The following is a 17901-nucleotide window of genomic DNA, read 5'->3' as shown; positions in this document are numbered from 1 at the left end:
TGCATGCATGACCTCGGGGCATTAGCGGAGAAAGGATTAAGATTCAGCGGACAGGGGATTAACTCCAGTTTTGTCCATATAAACCAGAGCAAACATTGAGTCGGGAGAACTTGTCACCAGGAGCTCTGACCGATGGAACGGACGAGCACTCCTCATCATCAGACCCTCTGCCGGACGGGAGTGGCGGAGGAACATCGGCCGAACGAGAAGGACCATGCGAAAAGAGTTAACCTGGTCCATTGAATTAAGCGGTATCATTTGGTAATTGGAATGAAGTGAATAACCAGTTAATAAACCAGACCTTTTGTAAAACCTGTGTCCGGTCATTGGAGTCTTGAGTCTCCCCCAATACTTCCCCTACAATTGCCACGGATGCCAATAACAATGAAACGCGCCGGTAACTAAAACCCCCTTAAATTGGAGTACTCCGACAGACAGAACACAAATACAAGACGAAGGATGAAGGGACGGGATGAAAGGGATTATTTTTATGGGTACTCAGCTCGGTGTGGCTTGATTGTCTGGCCGACGATCCCTCGCCTCTCGCCCTACGCGGAGAAGTGGGAATTTGCAGACTAATGGTGCAGCCTTGCATGCGCGCGCTCCGCCACTCGACGCACCGGCCTCCGTCAAGCCCAACGCACCGCAGTCCGGCAGCCTTCCTTCTGTGGTGTGATGGTGGAACGTTTGTTGGAATGTCCCAGGCGTGACGATCGCGATCCACTCAGCACTGAGACCGATCAGCGAGATAACCAATCTCAGCAGGAGAACACAGAGCGCAGGGAGCAATCCTTGCCAAAAACCCAGGAGCAGAGAGAGAAAATGTCGGACGCACTCACTTTTTATCATCTCCCCCTAGCCAATCAGCTGGCTCCTTGACTCTGGGCTTCAGCTGCATGCTGATTGGCCATCCCGACCATTGGTGTGACCCCATCAAACCCCTCGAACAATCTGCCGTGAGGTGGGCGTGGCCTCAGCCATTCTGAGCAATGTTTTATCACCATGGCGGCGCAATGTGTGGGCACTTCCTCCCTGCATTTCCGGTGACTTTTATTGGGGCAATTATTCATTCGAGTAACTAATGGGCACTGGTGATGGTAAAAACAGTAGAGATAACTACAGAGGTTTCACACACAGGGGAATTAACATAATCACTACACTAGTTAACACGCCCCCTTCCTCATAATCGGGCAAATATACACCGAAGCCGATATCCGGGCTAGACAGGTCCCTGCTTTCTGCACATCGAAGTGGTTCTTGCTACGCACGATCATCGGAGCAGCTACCTATGCAGATCTACCTAAATCTATATATATCACGACCCCAAAATTCATAACAATATTTTATTCCCCATGAAGAGTTCTTTACAATGAGCCACGGCTCAATTTTTTCCATGCAGCGCTTTCGGAGATAGACGTGCAATTTTTTTCGGTTTTTACAACATGGCGGCCATACCACGTGACCTATGACGTAATTAACAAAAAATTATACAGGTGGAGGGTTACCTATGGTGAAAAATTCCAGTCAATCGGACCAAGGGTTCCAGAGAAAATCATATTTTTATTTTTTATTTTTTTTGTGTACAGAGTCGAGGCTCGTGAAAGAGCTAACATTTATCAAACAAACAAATCAAACAAACAAGCAAACAAGGTATATAAAAAGGGGAGCGGTCGACAAGATGGGGAGAGAAGGGGAGGAAGCACACAAACACAACGTTTGAGAGCAGGGACATCAGGAGATGTGTGGGAGGGAGAGGGCCTGGGGGGAGGCAGGATCACTACACTAGTTAACGCAAGGACACCAAGGACTTCCAGGAAAGAAGTCAAAAGTCACCTCAAAAAAGTGGATTTGGGGTGAAATTAGCGGGGGTAGAAAAGATCAAGGTTTCGGATGGGGGAGGATAAGAGATGGTGGTGAACAGCCGTTTTAAAGACCTGGAGGGAGGAGTGGGATTGGAGAGAGTGAGGGAGTTTGTTCCAGAGGTGGGAGAAAAGAGGAATGAAGGAGTGAAACATTTTGTGCGGACAAACAGCTAGACAGACCAAAAAAAACGGACTCAAATGCAAAACCCTCTCCTCTGGCGAAGGTAATAAAAGGTTCATGTTGCCCCCCTTCTGGGCATCAAGTCGACTGCACGACACTTCAGCCATCTTGAGGGCCGCCAGTAACAATCCACGATGAGGAAACAAGCATCCGGGCTGTTGATAGTGCATGAGGACATGCAGGCCTACTAGGAGTACATGGACATGTATGTCGATTAGGTATATGTGGAACAGCTAAGCTCGAAAATGGTTATTCCTCAAAACCGTGATATCCAAGGGTTTACTGTACTTCCTTGTGTTGCCTTCATGACTATTTGCGTGAAATATGCTTGGTCTCAGGGTGAATTCAGGTTACCGTGGTCCTTCCATTTTTTTGTATACTTCATCGAGGCTCATATCAGAGCTAACACGTAAACCCTATAACAAAGGAAGCGGGAGACAGGAGGGGGGGGGGGGGGGGAGAGAGAGGGAAGTATAACAGTAGGGAACAGGGACGTAGGGTGACCAGGTCTGAGGAAAAAAATACGGGACACTCAGGCATGGGTCAAGCGGGCTGTCGTAGGCCCCAATGTGAATGCTCAGATTATTGTCGGAAACGTACAAACATTAGTTTGTTTAAATGGATTTAAACTTTTGAGGGTGAAACTTTTCAATTCAAAACAATTACAGCTTGAAGTACATTTTTTGCTTTTTGACAAAATACAGAACAAGCCTCCCCAGGCTTCACAATTTCCTTGAGGTTTCAGATTGCAATTGCAATATGACAAAAAAAATTCAAGCATAACTCGTAACCATACCAACAGGTAAATTGAACAATTGCTCAAGCATAACACTGTATGTCTGTCTCTCAGATGGTTTGTGTGTTGTGTACACACTTTTATTTCTTGTAGTTTGCATTTGATGCTACAGCTCTAAGCAGACCAAGTATAGATCTTGCAAAGGCCATGAAATCACTACATGCCACCTGAAGTTCAGCTTTCATGAGGTCAACGCTATACCTGCAACTAAAACCACCCCACTTTTGTCCCATTAGCGAGAACACTCGCTCAACATAAACATTTGATGGGGGTAAGCAAATGCAATATTCGTAATAGCGACCATGGGAAATGGTGACCATTTTTTTCTCCTGCAGGGGGAGTGTTGTCGGCTTTTTTTCCTCCGACTGGACACCATGCCACCTTGCAGTCTTGTAGGCTTTTTTTCCTCCTGGACACCATACCACCCTGCAGGCTAGTAGGCTTTTTTCCCTCCTCCTGGACACCATGCCACCCTGCAGGCTAGTAGGCTTTTTTCCCTCCTCCTGGACACCATGCCACCCTGCAGGCTAGTAGGCTTTTTTCCCTCCTCCTGTACACCATACCACCCTGCAGGCTAGTAGGCTTTTTTCCCTCCTCCTGGACACCATGCCACCCTGCAGGCTAGTAGGCTTTTTTCCCTCCTCCTGTACACCATGCCACCCTGCAGGCTAGTAGGCTTTTTTCCCTCCTCCTGTACACCATACCACCCTGCAGGCTAGTAGGCTTTTTTCCCTCCTCCTGGACACCATGCCACCCTGCAGGCTAGTAGGCTTTTTTCCCTCCTCCTGTACACCATACCACCCTGCAGGCTAGTAGGCTTTTTTCCCTCCTCCTGGACACCATGCCACCCTGCAGGCTAGTAGGCTTTTTTCCCTCCTCCTGTACACCATGCCACCCTGCAGGCTAGTAGGCTTTTTTCCCTCCTCCTGGACACCATGCCACCCTGCAGGCTAGTAGGCTTTTTTCCCTCCTCCTGTACACCATGCCACCCTGCAGGCTAGTAGGCTTTTTTCCCTCCTCCTGGACACCATGCCACCCTGCAGGCTAGTAGGCTTTTTTCCCTCCTCCTGTACACCATGCCACCCTGCAGGCTAGTCGGCTTTTTTCCCTCCTCCTGGACACCATGCCACCCTGCAGGCTAGTAGGCTTTTTTCCCTCCTCCTGTACACCATACCACCCTGCAGGCTAGTAGGCTTTTTTCCCTCCTCCTGGACACCATGCCACCCTGCAGGCTAGTAGGCTTTTTTCCCTCCTCCTGTACACCATGCCACCCTGCAGGCTAGTAGGCTTTTTTCCCTTCTCCTGGACACCATGCCACCCTGCAGGCCAGTAGGCTTTTTTCCCTCCTCCTGGACACCATGCCACCCTGCAGGCTAGTAGGCTTTTTTCCCTCCTCCTGGACACCATGCCACCCTGCAGGCTAGTAGGCTTTTTTCCCTCCTCCTGGACACCATACCACCCTGCAGGCTAGTAGGCTTTTTTCCCTCCTCCTGGACACCATGCCACCCTGCAGTCTTGTAGGCTTTTTTTCCTCCTGGACACCATACCACCCTGCAGTCTTGAAGGCTTTTTTTCCTCCTCCATCCCACCGATAGGCCGGATCTGTATTCGGACTGAACTAAAATCTAATCGGCTTGTTCTTCTCACCCAACCAACTCGTGAACCAAGTTTTGTCTGAATCCGTCCATAACTTTTAAGATATCGTTTTTTACCCCATCTCTCAATGGTGAAGAATCGCTTGACACCATACCACCCTGTGACAGTCCCTATTCACCCATAAAACGGGGTGAATAGGGACAGCCATAAAAATCCTATTTATTCCTATTTAACCCATATATGGGGTTAATAGGGACTATAAGTTGCTTTTTTAAAAAACAAGAGAACACTTTCAACACAAATATCAACAAATCAGTATGGTTATCAATTTTCAGCGAAAAAAGTTTCCGAACTTTTTTTCAGTTTGTGTCCCGAGTCACCATTATTTATTTATTTATTTATTTTTTTGTATACTGAATCGAGGCTCCTGAAAGAGCTGATATTTACTTCACAAACAAATCAACCAGACAGACAAAATATATAAAAAGAGGGAGCGGAAGACAAGATGGGGAGAGAAGGGGAAGCACACAAACACTTGAGAGCACACAACATTTGAGAGCAGGGAGATGTGTGGGAGGGAGAGGGCTTGGGGGGAGGAGGCGTGGGAAGGGGGGGGGCGGGTGGGAGAAATATAAAACACAAGGACACCACGGACTTCCAGGACAGAAGTTGGTATTTCAAAAAAGTGGAATTGGGGTGAAATTAGCGGGGGTAGAAAAGATCAAGGTTTTGGATGGGGGAAGATAAGAGATGGTGGTGAACAGCTGTTTTAAAGACCTGGAGCGTGGAGTGGGATTGAAGAGAGTGAGGGAGTTTGTTCCAGAGGCGGGAGAAAAGAGGAATGAAGGAGTGAAGGTGAGCAGAGAGTCTTGATTTTGGCAGTTTAACCATAAGAGGGTTGCAGGCAGATCTTGTGCGACCTGTAGGAATATTTGCGGGACAGAGCCCAGAGAGAGCTGGGGGGGGGGGGGCAAGGCCAGAGAGGAGTCGGTAGAAGACGGAAAGACCACCAACCTGCCTGCGGTGAGTGAGTGAGTGAGTGAGAGGCCCTTGGAGTTAGCTTCATCGCGGGAGATTCCAATGATTCTGAATGCTTTGGTTTCAACAGCGTGAAGACGAGCTAGGTGTGAGGCAGGAGCACCAGCCCAGAGGGGAGAGCAGTATTCCATTGAGCTGCGGATGAAAGCCTTGTATGTGGTGAGGAGCTCAGGTGTTCCAAGGAAGGACTTCACACGACGGAGGATGCCCAGTCGGCGACTGGCTTTGGAGGCCAGATTTGAAATGTGGTTTTCCAAGGAAAGATCATGGCAGATAGTGAGACCCAAAAGCTTGAGTGACAGAACTTCTTGGAGAGGATTATTCAGAAAGTGGATGGGAGGGTTGTCCAGTTGGTCTTTTTGGAGAGACATCGTAAGAGTGTGAGATTTGTCAGGATTGAAAGACATGTTCCACTTGTTTGCCCAGTCTGTGATTTTGTCCAGGTCTGCAGAGAGAGAGGAGGCTGCAGACTGCCGATCTGAGGGATGAAGAATGGAGCGACAGAGAGTAGAGTCATCAGCAAAGAGATAGAGAGGATTTTCAAGAGAGTCAGAGAGATCATTGATGAAGACCAGAAAAAGCACAGGGCCCAGAACACTGCCTTGGGGAACTCCAGCCTGAACAGGAAGAAGAGATGAGAGAAACCCATTCAGGGCCACACGGTGACTACGACTAGAGAGGAAGTCCGCCAGCCATGCGTGGAGATTTCCATGGATACCAAAAGAGGAGAGTTTGGTGAGCAGAGCAGGGTGCCAGACCGTATCGAAGGCACGTGATATGTCAAGGGAGACAGCTCTAATTTCCTGTTTGGCATTGAGGACCTCCATCCATTGTTGAGAAAGCAGAAGCAGCATGTCCAGAGTAGAGTGACCAGGTCCGAAACCAAATTGATGATCAGAGAGCCATTGGAGAAGAGGAAAGATTTCATATCTGAAGCAATGATGGAATCCATGACTTTGCTGATAATTGGAAGAAGGCTGATTGGTCTGTAGTTGCTGGGATCTGTTTTTGCACCTTTTTTGTGCAAAGCGGTGATGTTGGCAGATTTCCAAGCAGATGGCAGATGACCTTGAGCAAAAGAGAGGGTGAAGAGAACAGAGAGAGGGAGTGAAAGAGCGGAAGAACAGGATTTTAGGACCCGTGGGCTGATGCCGTCAGGTCCAGTTGCAGAATCAGAGTCGAGGGTTGACAGAAACTTTTCCACCTTGTCAGGAGGAAAGGACACAGAGTCCAGGAGCAGCTGGGTACGACTCGGTACGGTGGGTACAGAGAGGGATGGGTTTGGGACACAAGATTTAGAGGCAAACACAGAGTTGAGGCATTCAGCTTTTTCACGTGCGGAGTCAGCCGTGTGGTCATTTGAGGTGAGGGAGGGGATGGAGGGGGAACAAACACCAGAAACAGATTTGCCCAGATGCCACCAGGATTTGCAAGAGGGAGACAGATAAGAGAGTTCTGTCCTGAGAACGGAAATTGTCCTTGTCCCTGAAAATATAGGTTTAGTATATTTTAAAAAGTTTTTAGGGTAATTAGAGGCAGAAATAGAGCAAAATATGTATTTTTATGGCGGCCATTTTGAAAATCCGCAAATGTAAACACCGCAAATGTAAACATTGATTTTCAGATTCCTTATGCTATAACCTTTCCAAAAATGTATAGGTTTGCTAATCTACCATGATTTTGAACGAAATATAATTTATTGACATAGTGAACCTGACTAGATCCCAAAATGGCCAGACATTGTGTGGTTCATCATCCCCAGATATTGCATACATGTGCCAAATATGAAAGAAAAGCATCGTCATTTTCGAGTAGCGGCTGCAGAAGAACATGCCCCAAAATATAAACCCCAGTTGGGCTAATGCTCAGTTGGGGCTACTAAATCAGTTTGTAAATTAGGGATATCACAAAAACACAATGCATTAAAAATAATTATGTCTAAGGCCACACAAATGTATTCTTACCTCCCGAGATTATTCCCTTAAGTTGGAAGGCAAGGCTCAAATAAACTAGAATGGCACTCTTCGACATCATGACCTCGACCGATATGCCTCCTCCCACATTATCACATCATTATATTATATTGTTATGAATTTGGTAGAGTGATATATAGAGCTAGGTAGATCTGAAGAGGTATCACATGCTTCGTCTGTCGCGATAGGGAATCTACCTTGTAATAAGTTCTATGGTTAGTCCGGTTTGTCGGGATAAGCTGCATTGGTGTCCCCACTATAAGGGAGCGGGGTGTGCTAAATAGTGCAGGCATTATGGATAAGATTCCTTTGTTCGTCATCCCCTCTGTCGTCAAACCTGTGTCCCTTATGGCAACGCACTCATATAAACACTTACATAGGTCCTTAGTGCACAACAGCAATTAAATTCCCTTCCCTTACAAAGACTGTGGAGGACAAACAGGCAACGGCCGCAATTCTCTGTACCGTCCTTTTTGGGGGGACAAATGGAAATCAGATGGGGCAACTGTCACTTTTATTCCTAATTTCGAGGGCAGTTGTGCATTTGTCTCCTCCACGGTATCCTGTATCCTTTTTATTTTAAGTTCTAGATTCGTTATCCGTTCTTTCTGTTCCCGTTGTCTGGATTCACCATCCCAAAGATGGAATGCAAGCCAGTCTACCGTTAGATTCTGTCTCTCCCTGGCTTTCAATCTTTGTTCCAATCTTTCCAATCGACTTCGCTCAAATGTACCATCTCTTGGAAACTCCTCATCATGTCCCTTTGTCCACAAATACCAATTCTCGACCTGCCTTATAGCTTCGGCACCATAACGGTCGTACATATGATGTGTACAAGTACCTTTTTGTGGAATCTCTGGTTGTCCTTGTGTATTCTTGCAGGCTCCATATCCCATTCTGCCTTTTATCAAAGTAGCGTTGGATGTGTTGTAGCTTGTTCCTCTAAAGCTTCACTCGTACCTCCAGGAAGGATCTCTCCACCTGTTCAAACGGTGATTTCCAGAGAATCTCTCTCACCTGTGGCTTTTCCAATCTCACAGATCAGTATTTGCAGATGAGCCAGAGGGTCAGTATGAAATGGGTGAATCCTCAGGTGTCCGCTCTGTTGAAGGGGAAATCACACAATGGTAACCGCACATATATATCTATATATAAACTCACCACCTTGCTCAATTTTCCAAGGTTGTCTTCACATTGATAATATCTCACAAAGATATCAAAGCTTCTTTCTTGAGACCGCATTTTCATCAATCAAACAATCAATATATTCAATTCAATTTATTCAATTCAATTTATTCAGTTAAATTTATTCAATTAAATTTATTCAATTTAATCAATTCAATTATTCAATTTCAATTAATTTATCAATATTCATCAATAAATCAAATTAATCATTTTGGATGACTCCTTGCATAAGCCCTTTCCCCAATGATGTCAGGACAGGTCCATCTATTGACTGAGATTGAAGATCATCGGTCGTCACCTCTGGTTCATAGCTCATGTCAATTGACGAATCACTGTTCTGTCCTAGGGTCATATCTGACATATTTTCCCATTTTGCCTGGTCTCCACAAATTTTCTTTGCAACCACTAAAGGCAACTCATCCTTCATTCGTGAGACAGCCAAAATGGATGGCAGATATTAAAGTTCTTTGGGAAAAATATCTCATCATTTTTCTTTTAATAGTACCCAAAATCTCTTGGCAATATAAATTTCGTAAAACTCCTGAAATGGGACTGTCAAATTCCTTCAATCATGCTAAATTTTGAAACTCCATCACTTGTAATACCCAATTTATCCCATAGGGCTTGAAAGTTCTTTTCCAAGTTCGTGCAATCATTCTGCATTGGAACCCTATGAAAGTATTCATAATAATCATCATGATTTTATAATCATGGTCATATCATAATCATCTATTTGAAAAACAAACATTTCCTTTATCACCACAGCTATGTGGTATAATCAACAATAAAATAAACTGTACATAGCAAAAGGCTACCTCCTGACCACTTAGTATACCTATTGACAATAAGTCATAACAATATCGAATAATCATTAAACAATTAAAAGAAAAATCGCTTCTACTGCTCCAGCCGCAGCATTCGTCATTTTGTCTGCTCATCCGCGTGACCAAAACGAAATAAAGGGAGCTCAACCATTACACAGCGCTTTTAATGGCGCATGCCATAGGAACTCAACGCAATTTCGACTCGGCCAGAAAACGAGCAAATTTTGCAGGGTGTTAACTGGAATTTGTCGTGAAAATATATACAAAATACACAAAAATATGCACCCACAAAAATAAACAACAAACCCAAACAAACCCAAGGTCGACCATATTACACAATATTACACCATTTCAGGTGACATGAGAAAATCGTCATGATTGCTGAAATGTTCCAGGGTTTATGCACACCTTAAGAGAGGTATGCTTTGTGGTGTTGCCCTCTCCCATGTTTAATTAAATTACACCATTTCAGCATCGTATTGATTGCTGATATGTTCCAGGGTTTATACACACCTTAAAAGTGGTATGCTTTGTGGTGTTGCCCTCTCCCACGTTTAATTAAATTACACCATTTCAGCATCGTATTGATTGCTGAAATGTTCCAGGGTTTATACACACCTTAAAAGAGGTATGCTTTGTGGTGTTGCCCTCTACCACGTTTGAATTAACCATAAACATTTCTTCCGTTCAACAGAACAAACATTTCCTCTATCATGACATGCATGTCTTCAAAAAATTGTATGACCAAGAGAACAATGAACAGAAAGAGTGAAAGGTAAAAGTAAAACTAATTAAAACTGCGGGCAGTGATGATCCGGGGACCATACCGCTCCATCCTGATTGGACGGGTGCGTGCCAGAGTCGTTAACAACGACAGTCCAGATCCGATTGTTCAAAATTTCAACTCAATGAACGCAGGGATGTATTTTAAAGATTTTCCATGAACTCCAATATGGCCGTCACAAAATATTTTTCCTTAATCAATTGGCTCATAGCATAACCAATCTGCAAGTACTTCATCCGAAGATGTATCTCTTAGGAATTTTAATTAAATAAGTCATTTATAAAATCAACGAATTAATTTATTAAATGATTAATCAATAAATCGAAATTATCCTTGATAGCCACATCACTTGGTCATTGTAATGTCCAATTATCAGCTTCCTAACTCAAAAGGTGCCTGAGTTAATGGTCAGAAGAGAAAGAAATGTAATTAATTAAATAAGTACTTCATTAATCGCTAATAATTAAATAACTCGTGAATTCTTATCCGATTCACTTAACATTTGAGTGTTCCCAAAACGTTGGAGCAAAACGTTGCAACAACGAAAGTGAAACGTTGTAGCGACGTTGTGGAAACGTCAGCAAAACCCAACATTTGAATGTTCCCAAAACGTTGGAGCAAAACGTTGCAACAACGAAAATGAAACGTTGTAGCGACGTTGTGGAAACGTCAGCAAAACCCAACATTTGAATGTTCCCAAAACGTTGGAGCAAAACGTTGCAACAACGAAAATGAAACGTTGTAGCGACGTTGTGGAAACGTTTTACAACAACATTATTTCAATGTTGCAGGAAAGTAATGTGAAAAAACGTTGAAACAACGTTGTGGAAACGTCAGCAAAACCCAACATTTGAATGTTCCCAAAACGTTGGAGCAAAACGTTGCAACAACGAAAGTGAAACGTTGTAGCGACGTTGTGGAAACGTTAGCAAAACCCAACATTTGAATGTTCCCAAAACGTTGGAGCGAAACGTTGCAACAACGAAAGTGAAACGTTGAAGCGACGTTGTGGAAACGTTAGCAAAACCCAACAAACAAGAACAGTACACATTTCCTGTAATTAGCTCTCATAATCACCAACAAGAACAGTACACATTTCCTGTAATTATCTCTCATAATCAACCAACAAGAACAGTACACATTTCCTGTAATTATCTCTCATACTCAACAAACAAGAACAGTACACATTTCCTGTAATTATCTCTCATACTCAACAAACAAGAACAGTACACATTTCCTGTAATTATCTCTCATACTCAACAAACAAGAACAGTACACATTTCCAATAATTATCTCTCATACTCATTCATTTGTTCAACACTGTCCGCAATCTTGCACACAGGACAGGCAAAGCCAGAAGCTACATGCATTCTCAAATCCATGATCGCGCTGAAAATATCGTGTACGACATTGGGTGGTTTGCCATTGCCTTTCCCCATGGTGGTAAGGTATTTCCTTAAAATCCTGATTTTCATTCGGTTCCCTTGTCATTCGAATGGGATTTATATATCAGTCAACTAGTTCAATCAACAACTATTTTATTCAACATAGGCCAAAGTCAACAACAATTTCAAAAAATACTTATTTTCATTTGGTTCACTTGTCATTCGAATGGGATTTATATATCAGTCAACTAGTTCAATCAACAACTATTTTATTCAGCACAGGCCAAAGTCAACAACAATTTCAAAAATCCTTATTTTCATTTGGTTCACTTGTCATTCGAATGGGATTTATATATCAGTCAACTAGTTCAATCAACAACTATTTTATTAAGCATAGGCCAAAGTCAACAACAATTTCAAAAATCCTCATTTTCATTCGGTTCACTTGTCATTCGAATGGGATTTATATATCAGTCAACTAGTTCAATCAACAACTATTTTATTCAACATAGGCCAAAGTCAACAACAATTTCAAAAAATCCTTAATTTTCATCCGATTCACTTGACTTTTGAATGGGATTTATATATCAGTCAACTAGTTCAATCAACAACTATTTTATTAAGCATAGGCCAAAGTCAACAACAATTTCAAAAAATCCTTATTTTCATTCGGTTCACTTGTCATTCGAATGGGATTTATATATCAGTCAACTAGTTCAATCAACAACTATGTTATTCAACATAGGCCAAAGTCAACAACAATTTCAAAAAATCCTTAATTTTCATCCGATTCACTTGACTTTGAATGGGATTTATATATCAGTCAACTAGTTCAATCAACAACTATTTTATTCAAAAATCCTTATTTTCATTCGGTTCACCATTTAATTTGTTCAAAGAACATTCATTTCGCAAAATCGACCCAACCACAACAACCCAACAACAACCCATCGACCCAACCAAAACCCTCGCCATTAATTTCTATTGTAAGCGTGCCAAATCAATAAGTATCAATCTTTTCTATGAGCCTTGACCAGAGGGTGGTTGCCCCTCACAAACACTCGTTGCTAGCTGTTCCATCGTCTGTTGATTCTCACTCTGCTGCCGATTTCAATTGAGCCAGCAGAGTGGAATTTGGAATTTTTTATTATTATTATTCTAATTATTATTATTTTTTTAAAATTTTATTTCTCTGAGCTCATGAAAGTGGTGACATTGGGTGGTTTGCCACTGCCTTTGCCACTACGATAGTAGCCACTGCATTTGCCACTGCCTTTGCCTTTGCCACTACGATAGACAGAGAGAAATGTGTGAAGTACGTTTGTGCAACTCAAAAGTACGTTTTTAAGTGCAAAACGGGTGTACACGATTGTACACGTGTACGGACCTTACCGAACCGGCAAACAAATCGCCTCATGGTGCACTTCATGAGCCGATTCGCCTCCAGAACAGAGTAAGGCTTTTAATACCAATCGTATAACGTACGCATCCTCGCAAACACACGGTCCCACTTGCAGGCAAGTCTACAGACGCGCGTTTCTCAGTGACGCATGCATAGCACCTGAGCAAAGGGTCCCATCTATGTTTTCCTTATCAGGGCTTCTGTACACCAATGGTACGCGGGGAAGCCCAAACGCCAAATCCTCCATGTATATACAAAATAACTATTCCCAGGTTCGGAAATCATACTGGACAAAAACAAGACACACTTACCTTTTAAAGATCTTGTTTGTGTCCAATTGATCCCAGCGGTGCCTCCATATTGTGAGGGAATAGTTATTTGACTCACGAGGATACAAAATAACTGTACAGGGCTTTTACAAAGCAACGTTTATTAGCTAATAATTCACTGGTTTCAATATAATATAGAACTACAATACTATGACGAATTTAGTATTCAAGTCGTTGGTTCTTCTTGGTCGGTCTTCTGCGCTGTCCACGTCCGTACTCGATCGTTCCATTTGGGCAGAGGTTCTGATGACAAGTCCTGCTGACTCAAAGTTTGCTCTGGTTTATATGGGCAAATTGGAGTTAATCCTCCGTGCGCTAAAATGTTAATCCTCCGTGCGCTGAAGCTCCTTGGTCATCCACAACCGCCTCCCTGCTGGGGAGTTTCTTTACCCTCTTTGCATCCCGATGTCCAGAACAAATAGTGCCGGCTTGGGAATGTATGTTAGCCCGGGGTCGTAATACAGGTGGACAAAAGAACTCCCAGCTTCGACAGGGCGAGATACATTCCTGACATTCTTACGAAATCGTCTATCTGCTTCGTTACCAGTTCCAACGATCAATGAGTTACATTTCCACACCGTCATTCTCTCTCGTCGTCATTCTCTCTCGTCGTCATTCTCTCTCGTCGTCATTCTCTCTCGCCGTCATTCTCTCTCGCCGTCATTCTCTCTCGCCGTCATTCTCTCTCGCCGTCATTCTCTCTCGCCGTCATTCTCACTCGTCGTCATTCTCTCTCGTCGTCATTCCCTATCGTCGTCATTCTCTCTCGTCGTCATTCTCTCTCGTCGTCATTCCCTATCGTCGTCATTCTCTCTCGCCGTCATTCTCTCTCGCCGTCATTCTCTCTCACCGTCATTCTCTCTCGCAGTCATTCTCTCTCGCAGTCATTCTCTCTCGTCGTCATTCTCCCTCGTCGTCATTCTCCCTCGTCGTCATTCTCCCTCGTCGTCATTCTCCCTCGTCGTCATTCTCCCTCGTCGTCATTCTCCCTCGTCGTCATTCTCCCTCGCCGTCATTCTCTCTCGCAGTCATTCTCCCTCGTCGTCATTCTCCGTCGTCATCATTCTCCCTTGTCGTCATTCTCCCTCGTCGTCATTCTCCCTCGTCGTCCTTCTCGCTCGTCGTCATTCTCCCTCGTCGTCATTCTCCCTCGTCGTCCTTCTCTCCACACCCCAACTTCCTGCTGCCTTCATCATATCTCCCACAACTCCCGTCGGCCCTCCCGCTTTTCTACTCTTCATTGCTTTTATCGCTTCCTCAACTTCTTTCTCAGTTATCTTCTCTGCCGGTCCTAAAACTGGGTTACTCTCTATGTTGCCATCCCATTCATTCTCTGCATTCAACAGCATTTCCATATATCTCTTCCATCTTCCTTTAATTCCACCTGGGTCCACAACGATTTGTCCCACTTCATCGTTCAAGCAACTCACCCCCATCACATCACACCTCTCTTTCGCTATCTGCTTTGCAATCATGAATACCGCCCTCTGACCCTCTTCCGAATCCAAGCGTTCTCTGAACATTTTCCTGCATGCCTCCTGCACCTTTGCTACCTCTTTCTTGGCTGCCTTATAACTTTCATGCCCTGCCTTTTCTGCTCCTGTACCCTTCGCCTTCTGCCACTCCTTGAACTTCTTCCTCTTCTCGGCAATTCTCTTTCCAACTTCATCATCCCACCGCCATGGTTCCGAGTGCCTCGGTGGTCCTTTTGTCCATCCACATACCTCACCAACGGCTCGCAACAGACAATCTTTCTTTGACATCCAACCACTTTCAAGCTCAACCACATCATCCTCTGCCATACTCAGCCTCTCTTTTAATGCCTCCCTCACTGTCACCTCTTTCAACCTCCACACCTTCATTCGCGGTTGGTACTTCACCGGCCGAGCTCTCCTCGCACCTTTCACCCTTATGTCGCAGACAACCAAGTGGTGCTATGAAACAGCTTCCTCCCCGGGATCACCTTTGTGTCCCGGAGGTGCCCCCTATCTCGCCTACGCACCATCAGGTAGTCAACGGTTGTCGTCGACCCACCTGACGTGTATGTAACAAGCTTATTATCCTCTTTCTGGAACTGAGTATTACAAATCAACAAATCAGCTCCATCAGCAAACTCCAAAATCCTTTCACCTTCTCCATTTCTCACACCATATCCGTAACCACCATGAAGTCCCTCAAAACCGTTCATACTCCTTCCCACATGTCCATTTAGGTCTCCTCCTACCATAACAACTTCCTCATCTTTCACGTTTTCCATCAGCTTGTCTATTGCACACTAGAACCTGTCCTTCTCTTCATCGCTCCGACCAACCTGCGGAGCATATCCTGAGATGATGTTCACCAAGAGCTTTCCAATCATCATTTTCACCATCATGAACCTTTCACTCGCTCTAGTCACAATCACCACACTTTCTAAAAGTCCTCAGAAAACAGGACACAAACACCATGCACACCTTCTGGGCACCCTTGCCACACAAACTTGTATTTCTGTCCCTGCCTACCCTTCACCATTCTCACACCACTTCCCTTCCATCTTGTCTCCTGCACACAACATGTCCACTCTTCTTCTGACCAATACTAACTTCCACCCATCTCCTGATCTCCCTGTCATTGTCCCTACATTCCATGTCCCAACCCTCAGAAACCGATCTCCACTTCGGGCATCAGACGTTTCGTCGTCATCAATGGAGTGATTTCCACCCTTGCTTTGAGTGGGTTCCCCACCTTGAGTTTTAACGAGAGGGAGTGGGGTCCCCAACGGGGTAATTCGTTTCCATTTTGTTGAAGATCCGGATCCGGATCCAGCTAGTAGAATTTTTAAAGTGATTCTTCACCATTGAGTGATATCATCAAACATGATATATGGCAGGATATCTCAAAAGGTTGTGGACGGATTTGGACGAAACTTGCTGGAGAGGTTGGGTGTGTGAAAATGACAAATATATTCGATTTTGGTGAAGATCTGAATATGGATTCGGATACGATAATTATTTAATTTTCAAGCGATTCTTCACCATTGAGAGATCGGGTGAAAAGCGACATATAACATGATATTAAAAAGAGTTATGGGCGAGTTATGAATAAACTTGCTGGACGAGTTGGTTAGGTGACCTGAACAAGCTGATTAGATTTTGGTTCAGGTCCGAATCCAGATCCTGCCTATCAGTGGATACAAAACGTAAACTATTCACCAGGTAGAAGTGTGCTCTCGACTGAGTGCCGTTGTAGTTTTTGAGGTCATCATAGGCCAACAACCGATTTTATGGATTTCGCAAGTATCGTGCTATGCACGACATATTTCTTGTATTAATGTTTATTGTTTAATGATATATCACTTAAATTACGTCTTGGAGAATATACATTCCATATTATATCACCTGCTTTATTTTATAGTGCTGCATTTAATACAGGTATATCTTTAATACAAGTGTATATATGAATTAAACACACTAACCGCTTAAAGCAGGCAATACACCGTCGATATCCGGGTTCAAGGTGCATTTTACCTACTGCGCATGCGCAGCAGCTGTCGTGATAATTAATTTATGGCGAGGTTAACTAGAGAGGTCATAGAACACCTTACCCCATGCAGTCTTGACATAAATATAATACAAGACCATGATCTACGCGTGGCAAATTAGATTTTTTTTTTTTTTTCGTATACTGAATCGAGGCTCGTGAAAGAGCTAACATTTACTTCACAAACAAATCAACCAGACAAACAAAATATATAAAAAGAGGGAGCGGAAGACAAGATGGGGAGCGAAGGGGAAGCACACAAACACAACATTTGAGAGCAGGGAGATGTGTGGGAGGGTGAGGGCTTGGGGGGAGGAGGCGTGGGAAGGGGGTGGGGGGGGGGGGGGGGGAGGGAGAAGTATAAAACACAAGGACACCAAGGACTTCCAGGACAGAAGTTGGTATTTTAAAAAAGTGGAATTTGGGTGAAATTAGCAGGGGTAGAAAAGATCAAGGTTTTGGATGGGGGCAGATAAGAGATGGTGGTGAACAGCTGTTTTAAAGACCTGAAGGGTGGAGTGGGATTGAAGAGAGTGAGGGAGTTTGTTCCAGAGGCGGGAGAAAAGAGGAATGAAGGAGTGAAGGTGAGCAGTTGGTCGAGATGATGTAAAATGCCATCGTATTTTGTTCAAGTCCTGCAGAAAGGAAGTGTTTTGAAAGTGACAAAAAGTCGATTTGTGCTCCAGTGTTCAGCTAAATAATTTAATTTAAATAAAATAAAGATTTACAGGTCGTCGAAAATAGAATCCTGGAAGTTTACCGCCGTTTATGCACCGTCTCTTACACCACTTTATTTAACACGTTTCTGATCTCTTCGTGCCTGTTGTTTGTATCCTTTATAACGTCCTTAAAAACAGGAAGTTCCCCGTTTGGAATGATTTTCAATTTTGTCTGACTGCCAGACAGACAAACAGAGTAAAATAAATCATCTCGCTCTCTGCGCATGTACGATCGGGACGAATTCAGAGATAAAGTACTGTGAAACTACCGGTTCGTTTTCCGAATAAATTTCAAAATACAACACTAA

At 43.9% G+C, this 17901-nt stretch overlaps 1 long non-coding RNA gene across 1 annotated transcript; it reads right to left on the bottom strand.

Moving 5' to 3' along the window:
* Window positions 1-1552: 1552 nt before the first annotated feature.
* LOC137419210 (uncharacterized) lies at window positions 1553-16909 on the bottom strand. The gene is made up of 3 exons (XR_010982790.2): window positions 16810-16909; window positions 8288-8548; window positions 1553-2459 (listed from the first exon to the last, which is right to left on the bottom strand). It is a non-coding gene; the product is annotated as an uncharacterized LOC137419210 (long non-coding RNA).
* Window positions 16910-17901: the final 992 nt, after the last annotated feature.

The sequence above is a fragment of the Myxine glutinosa genome, unplaced genomic scaffold (genome assembly GCF_964187855.1).
Source record: "Myxine glutinosa unplaced genomic scaffold, kmMyxGlut1.1 SCAFFOLD_2042, whole genome shotgun sequence".
Classification (NCBI taxonomy): Eukaryota; Metazoa; Chordata; class Myxini; order Myxiniformes; family Myxinidae; genus Myxine; species Myxine glutinosa.
This window is presented reverse-complemented; position numbering and strand designations above follow the sequence as displayed.